The sequence below is a fragment of the Haliaeetus leucocephalus genome, unplaced genomic scaffold (genome assembly GCF_000737465.1).
Source record: "Haliaeetus leucocephalus isolate CR32 unplaced genomic scaffold, Haliaeetus_leucocephalus-4.0 Scaffold848, whole genome shotgun sequence".
In the NCBI taxonomy this organism is placed as follows: domain Eukaryota; kingdom Metazoa; phylum Chordata; class Aves; order Accipitriformes; family Accipitridae; genus Haliaeetus; species Haliaeetus leucocephalus.
The window spans coordinates 10,852,311-10,860,647 of NW_010973284.1; positions in this window are offsets into that span (position 1 = coordinate 10,852,311).

Genomic DNA, 8,337 nt, shown 5'->3' on the forward strand with positions numbered 1-8,337 from the left:
AAAAAAAAAAAAAAGAAAAGAAAGAAAATGAGTACAGGTGGTTCTAGTTGAAGATGAGGGTAGAGGGTTTTGAGAAAGGTTTGTGTCAGGTGTTAGTTGCAGGTATAATGTGTTGGGACAATCAGTTCAGGGTAATTTGAAAGTATGGCAGTGATCATGGGCTTCTGGACTTTTCTGGTTCAGCTCTGTGTAGTTTCTTGTAGGACCTTGTGCCTTGCTGGCTGGAGATGTGATGCAAAGCAAAAAGGGCTGAGCAAAGCCCCTGCAGAAGCTGAGAACAGGAAATTAAAAACCAGAGTTGGGCCATATGTCTAGCACATATGCTAATAGAGGCTGGCCCAGTTTCTCATGAAATGAGCCTGTGCATAGTCCATCTTTGCCTTTTGGGGAAGAGTGAAGAAAACACTTTTTTTTTTTTTCCAGTGACCCATTAGTCTCCAATGTGTTTCATCAGCTTTTGATAACTGATGATGGTAAGTCAAGAGAGACTGTGAGGTTTCTTAACTTATGGTAGCTAGAAATGTGCAGAATCAGAGTGTCAAGTAACGTTCCAAGCCAGCATTTGTATGAGGTCACTTTCTGCCCAGTTCTGTTTGCAACTTTTTAAACCACAAGCTGAGATGTGAGATGTTGCTATCAGCAATCCTCAAGTGATGCTGAGAAATAAGAGCTCTTGCTTTTGAGAAGTCAAGAAGTTTCAGATTTCCAAAAGAGGCTTCTAATTCTCAGTGCACATCTTTAGGCTTTGTGGGCTTCAATACCCAAGGTACTAAATATTCTTAGCTATAAGGTGACAGCTGGAGTTGAGTAAGCAGCGTTCCTTACCTTCACTACACAACTATCTTCTGTAAATAGGGATGAAGCCACATGGATTTTGTGAGGACTAGCTAGTGCGTAGACAGTGCTTGAAGATGAATAGTGCTTAGGATAAATTTTTTTGAGGATCCTAAAGAAATTGACAAGTCAGTAGTTTCTTTGATTAAAACAATTGAGCCAGCTACACAAACAAGACTGGCAGATAATTCCTTCCCTCCTCACTTAGGAAGAAAGTCCAACACTGTCCACACTTGCTCACCAGCAGGATATGAAATTACATACAAAAAATATCTCCAAAATCAGTGACTGAACAAACATTGAGCAACTATTACATTATTTTATACTGATGCATCAGGCCCATTGTTCTCATTTCTCCAGTAAGCTTTTGTTGTTCTTTACTATTTGCAAGTTCTTGAACCACAACCCACAGTGCTCCAACCTAGCAGACTGCTAGTGAGTTGGAGCTGATGTGCAGATGGACCTGAGCTCCTCTGCCCAGGCTCCAAGCTGGGCAATGTGAGCCAGCTTTATCCCAGAAGGCTTTAGTCACAGTAATGCGGTTCTGTGCCTGAGTTAATGTGCCAGTATAGACATGCTTTTGGATTCCAAGCTCCACATTTTCCAGACCGATATTGCTTAGAAGCAGAGAAGCTCTCATTTATCAAGGGACAGAAACTGAACCCGCCAAAATGAAGTAAGCATTGTTGGAGAGTGATTCGGGATTGTGACAGAGATGAAGCAGTAGGAGACTGAGCAGAGGAAACTCATACAATGAGCAAGAACAGCTTGTGTCACGTTACCACCTGTTCCTTTGACATCTGAATTTATGGTCTAAACCATAAATGGCCTAAGGCTTCATTTATTTGAACTTGGGACAGAAACAGCACATGCCCTACAGAGCTTAGCTTCACATTTCAAGTACTGATAACAAGAAAAACTGAACAAACCTTACCGAATTTGGGGGCTTTTGGTAACAGATAAAATTAGATACTTACTATACAAGCAAAAACTATTGTAGAGAAAGAAGGCATCAAAATAATCCCTTCTGAACTGAAATAAATCATAAAGAAAAAGGAAAAATAAAGCAATTATATAAATATGAGTATTTGATTAGAATGCTTTGGTCTCTGGAGAAATTCAGCAAAACAAAAGGCCAAGTGCAATTCCCATCAAGGAAACCATCAGAAGGCAGTAAAAGTACTGCGGCAAAACTTGTGTCAGTATGTTCCTGGCACTGTAGTTTATGGGAGAGAATAGATATATAATCATCACCTTGAATAAAATATTTACTGTGATTGGGAAAAGTACAGGATTTTTTAAAGTTCTGTCACTTGAATCAAAAGCATGAGACAGGTGGTGGTGACAAAGGCTAGGGAATGTGATAACAAGTATTAATAGCAGTTCAAAGAAAGGAGGGTACAGCTGCTGCAGGAAGTGTTGGATCCAGCTCTGCAGCTGAGCTGAACTTGGTCCTCTGCCCTGAAGTGTAGGAAAGAAAAATGTGTGTGTGTATATAGCCATGGATTTGCTCTAATCCATGATTTGAGGATGCCAGTAGACACCCAAGATACCTAGCCTGTATGAAACAGAGAAGACTTGTTTTCTGTATTTGTTTAATAGTGAAAAATATCAATAATATGGCAGAACTGTTTAAACAAGGACACAGCACATCGCAAAGGAAGACAATCCATCTGTTTTAGCAGCTGGTTTGAAGCATTCAGTTAGGTATCTATTGCAGTGAAGACACTCTCCCACTGTTTCAGGGTCGCTCCTACAACACTTATTCATCCTGGCTAGAAGAGTTGTCTAGGGTGGTTTGCAGTAACAGATTTGGACATAGGAAATAATTTTATAGCCATTCTGTACTCTCTTGTAGGTCGAGATTCCATGTTCAATTGCAATTAACTAAGCAAGCTACATAAACATGGTCACTATCTCCATACCTTTAAAATGACTGCACCATGGGCCCATGAGGTGTAATATCTCCTAGTAGAAATCTGTCCCCATCTGAATCTGCAAATGTCTAGAACCAACACTGTCTTTAACAGGCAGCTCACTTGAATGCAGAGACCCTCCTTCAATTCCTGTTGACTTCCCTGGGAAATGAGTACTCAGGACCTCTCAGCAGTAAGCTCAAATCCCCAAGACTTCATTTAGGTAGCTGTGTCTGGAGTATGCTGGGTAAATGGAAGAAATTTGTACATAACAAAGGTGGCCACTACATAATTTCAGGAGCACACAGGACATGAGCATGAAATTGCTGAGCTATAACAGGAGTCACTGGCAGCTATTCTCACACTGTACATTAACTGATTTATTGCTCTGAATTTGCATATGTGCTTATATAGTGATATACTATGTGAATAGTAAAGATGGATTCTATAAGAGATAAGAACGGTAGCTATTACCAAAATAAGATATATATAGCTTGGCCACTGAAGGACTTGACTTGATTCTGTGAGTGTGCCTTTTCAGTTAGATGGTAATGGATCCCCTTGTTGCCATAGTTGTTGTTCAGCCTGTCATCATAAGTGATGTTTGTGTTTGTGTTAGTAATAGCAGGAGAGTTTTCTATCGACTCTCTAATAATACATAAAGAACTGCAAACCAATCCATAATGAGCACTTATCCTTCTTTGCTTCCTTTTTTGCTCTAATGCTTCATTTCTGATATTTGCTTGGTAATTTTTTAAAAGTTTAGAAATGCTGTTCCATTTAACACTTTGGCTTCCTGTTGGTGTAGTTTTTCTCTGCAAAGGAACAGACATACATGTACATTAAAAGCTGAGATATTCGTGATCCTGTTGAGATCACTTATATTACAGCAAAGGTACCCCCAGAATATTCAAATGTATCCAATCTCTTACCAAATTGTAGTAATTATGTCCTCAGTTGCTTTAGTTCATATGTTAAATCTGTGCTCTGTTTATAGAGATTACGTATGTCTTCCTTCTTTTGTTTTGGTGGTGGACAGTAAAACAAAAGGCCATGAAGAACAGCTTCTGGTCATGCCTGCTGGCTTCCACAGGTGGTGCTGGGTACCCTCCATGTGCAGCCTGCTATGGCAATTTCTTAACCTTTGAAGTTTCTGACTTTAGATGTGGAATTTTGAGTATGTTGTATATTCCAGGATACGCTTTGTTTAACTTTCCCGCACGAAAAACTGATTAGAATGAAGCACAGTGTTTCACATGTGGTCTTAAAGCAGATTAGTCCATTCAGTTGAGCTAGACACATTGTTTCTGAAACAGCGAATGCCTTTATTTATGCTTCCTAGATTGGGGAGAAAACTAAGAAACAGAAAAGGAAAAACCAGCAGATTCAGCAGATCTTATCTCACTATTTTCCCCCTCCTGTTTGCATTTGCACTTCTATATCTATGCAATATTTCATTTTTTTTTATGCATCTTATCACTGTTTGCTTCTGTCAGAAGTTCAAAGGCAGCCTGCTTTCATAAAGGAGAGACAGTATTGACTGATCTATAATATTGTTTCTACCTTTTTTGACCAATCCTCAATGCATATTTCCAGTTTTGAAAAGCATTTCATGAATCACTGGGCAGTTTGAAAAATCTATAGTGTAAGCTCATTACTTTGCTGGCTGCTGAATGTTTTCCACTGGTTGTGTTTGCGATGCAAAAATGCAGCCCTTTCTCTCAGGAGAAAGAGGTTAAAATTTCATGTATACATAAATAATAAAACAGCACGTGGAGGTGATACCAGTGTGATGTATTTAATTTCCTATATACCTTTGACTGCCCCTCTGTCCCTTAATCCACACAAGCTTTTATCATATCCAGCCTCTTTAGCACCTTTAGTCTCATTTTTCTAGCTAGTCAGTGAAAAAATACTTACTTCTCCCCCCTGAAATGTGGCACTCCCAGCCATCCTCCCAAATGTCACTGGCTAGAGGCCCAGGACAAGCAATATTCTGTTCTACGCTAGTGATCATGGTTTAAGCTCGTACCTCATGAGGCTGCAGAGCTAGAAGTGGGAGCTTGATACTTGCTAGTGAGCTTCTTGCCCCAGCAAGCAAAGAGGGATAAAAGATGTATAGGAGTTAGTTTCAGTGGCGCCAGGATTTTACTCTTGAGGAGACAGATCCAAGGCTTCACAGACCACAGAATATAATGGAAATGACAAAATAATGCAACTTTAACAGGAGTCACTTTTAGATTAATTTTACATTTTTAACAAATATTTTCTCATGCTTAGCCACCTATAGAATCTTAGTAATTCAGATTCTTCATTTCCAAGGCATAAGGATATTAAAGTGGACCTGATACAATTAACCTCCCCCCTCCAATCTATTTTGAGCACGTCTATCACCAATATTTTTCTGAAAAACATCTTCATACACATAGCATGATGGGAATGTGTTTTCAGCACTCCTGCAGAGTAACATGCAGAACTCACCTAGAGTTTAACTACTTGTATCACACCAGATCCCCTTTCTTCTCACTTTCTTGTGAAGGGTAGTAGGTAAACAAAAACTTCATTTTCTTATTCTCTTTAAAACTGGGCACAGATCTAAATCAGTTCTCTAAAATATTCTCTTTATGCAGCAAAGGAGTCACACTGCTATCAATGAGTCACAAAATAATTAAACATTTAAGACTGACTGGGCTTTCATTCTGAGAAGGTGACAGGGCTGAAGCCTAGCTGCAGCTTCCAGTTTGGAGGCATTCTGTCTACTGAGGGCATGCATAAACACCCTACCTCTGGTTATGGCGGCAAGGAGAGAGGGACAGCAGGTCCAGAGCGGGGCTTGCTGGAATCACACAGTGTGCTCAGGGAAAAGGTCCTGGCAAACAACATCTGGGTCATCAGCAGAAGTGCTAGCCGTTGCCCTCATTCTAACTTGCACTGAATATTTTGCCTACCAGTTGCTGAGGTGCACTGGCATAGATGGAGAGTAAGAGGCTCCTCCACTCGAGTACTCATTTCAGACCAACCATAATGTGGAAAGTATGTTTATAATTGTTCATTATATTAAGGTGTAGATTATGCTATGTTGTCTCTATATGAACTTCCTGAGAAATCAACCATAGTTTGAAAGGGTGTTTTATATGTATACAAGGAAATCTCTGAAAGACAACCTGGGTTAAAATGCATTATAAAAAGGTAATTATTTCATTCATCCAGACAGCTCAGGGAAGGTTGCAGTTTGAGCAGTTTTATTTAGGAATCAGTGAAAGAGCTCTGTCGCTCCAAGTCCATTGTCAGTTTTGAGAAGTTTGTCTCTATCTGCCTCACTACTTCTTACGTGGATTTCTCACTCTATATGGATTTTTATTTTGTCATTTGTGTCTTATGTCCTCCTGAAGCTGCCACAAGCAGATTTTTATTTCATGTGACTGTTTTGTCAGCCTGTAGCTACCAGAAAGGTGAAAGTGAGAAGGGTAAATTGGAAGAGGGGACAACCCAGACCCTTCCATGCAGTTGAAAACCTCTCCTCAGTCAAACTTTGTTGAAAAACCTAACCAGGCTCTGCCACTTTTTCTCCTGGGATAGGAAAGCAGGTGTTGATGTTTTAATCTGTCTTTACCCATAGCTCTAAGGAGGGATGGAAATGCATGGACAGTTCAGTATCCCTTGCATATTGAAAATAAATTGGTTGAAGCAGGAAGTCAGATGGACTTTAAGATGTTCTCTGTATTGACTCGTTTCCAAGTTGATTAAATGCTTATGAGTTCAGCCTGTGCTCTTCTCCTCTTTGCAAGTCTAACTATTTGGTATACAGATGCGTATCTACAGGTATGTAGATTCCAATAGTGTTAAAAAACAAACCTCCAGATAGCTAGAACTATTAATTCATAGGAATTTAAAATTAAATTAAATGGCTGGGCTGTTTTCCAGATGATTTCTAAAGTTCCCATGCTTACACATAAAAACCTCCGTAGGATTTACATTACACTACTGTATTTGTTTCAGTGAGCATTTGACTGCCAAGAATACTGTCTATGACCATCATGGCAATCTAATTAAATATTTGATGAGCAGAAAGCTGGACATTATTCAAGTCAAGCATTAAATTAGAAAACTTATTTTGTCTCCTTTACCAGTAGATTTTTAAATCAGCCTATTCTACCAAAACCCAGAAGTTTAATGAATTTGGTCAGACATACTGTATAACAGATGTCTAACATACAGCCATGAGCCTAAATCATAAAAATGATGCTTCACTTTGGCATAGCAAAATACATTAGAAAGGCTTAGAAAGGTCAGTCACCAGCAACCTGCTTGCTGATAGTTGAGAAACAGCAGTGAGAAATGCATGAGCTGCCTTTTGTAGTCTCTTGCAGGAAGCCTTGGAGAACTACAGATAATTTGCTTTCAATGATTCATCAAGTTGGCCCTTTGTTTCACTAATTTGAGTGTCAAGTGCGACCACATAATAAAGAATTACCAAGACCTGATAAGATTCTTCTTATATTGCTTCGTTTGTCTTAACAACTGGTACTATTGAAACCAAACCCACAAACTGAATAAATAGCAAGCATGCATGCAATATGGCATTCTTCTTTGAAATGATAAAGCATGTTTACTGCGCTATCCACTGGTGTACCATACATTCTTGTTTCTTTTTACTTTCTTAAAAGGCACTAAATGCTGCATGCTGTGCCAATGCTAGAGATGGCATTTGTTTCACTGTTAGTCCTCCAGTGAATTACCAAAGATAAAAAATGGATTTCAATGACAATTCCAGCCTTGAGAAAGCTGCTATTGTGACCATGGTTGAGTTAGCCTGCTGATCGTTTTCTCCTTAATGTAATCTTTAATGTTATATAGCTATAGGTTAGATGTGAAGCCCTATATTAGAACTATTATTTCCATGAGTAGTTTCAAGAGAAATATCTTCATGATTAGGAAATAGATTTTTTTTTTTTTAAATGCTATGCTGTCAGTTTAATAACTTCGTAAGAAATCAACCTTAAAATAGCTTGTTTTGAAGGGGCACATTTATAAATGTGGAATTCCCAGAGCAAGAAATCTATGTAATTTGAGGTCTGTTGGTAAAGTTTTCACAACTGAACTGTACACCATTAGCACAGAAATGATAAAAAACTTTAGAAGGCTGCTTATGAAAGGGGAGTGGGAAAATGTCCATCTTCAGAAACCAAGAAGAGGGCATGGGGAGCAAGCCTGTGAGATTTACTCGAAAAAATGAAGAAAGCTTCTGTCAGAAGGTTTTGAAACCGGTTTTTAGGGCTTCGGAAAGATCGTGCGAGAGAGGGTGCTGCTAGCGCCGCACGGGGAGTTGAGGGCGTCGATTTTTTTACTACCGTGAATTTGAAGTGTTGCCTGAATGCTGCCAGCTTCAGGAAGCCCGGCTAGCGGTGGGAGAATGACGAATTTTCCGCCAGGGAAAAATACAAACCGTGTAATGTGAGGGTCGTGCCCCGGTGCTGCAAGCAGGACAGAAGCCTGGGCGGAGGGAGGGAGCCCCTGCCCGCTCGCCCGGCGCCCACCGCGGGCCGGAGGGGCGCCGCCCGCCCGGTGCCCGCCCGGTGCCCGCCCG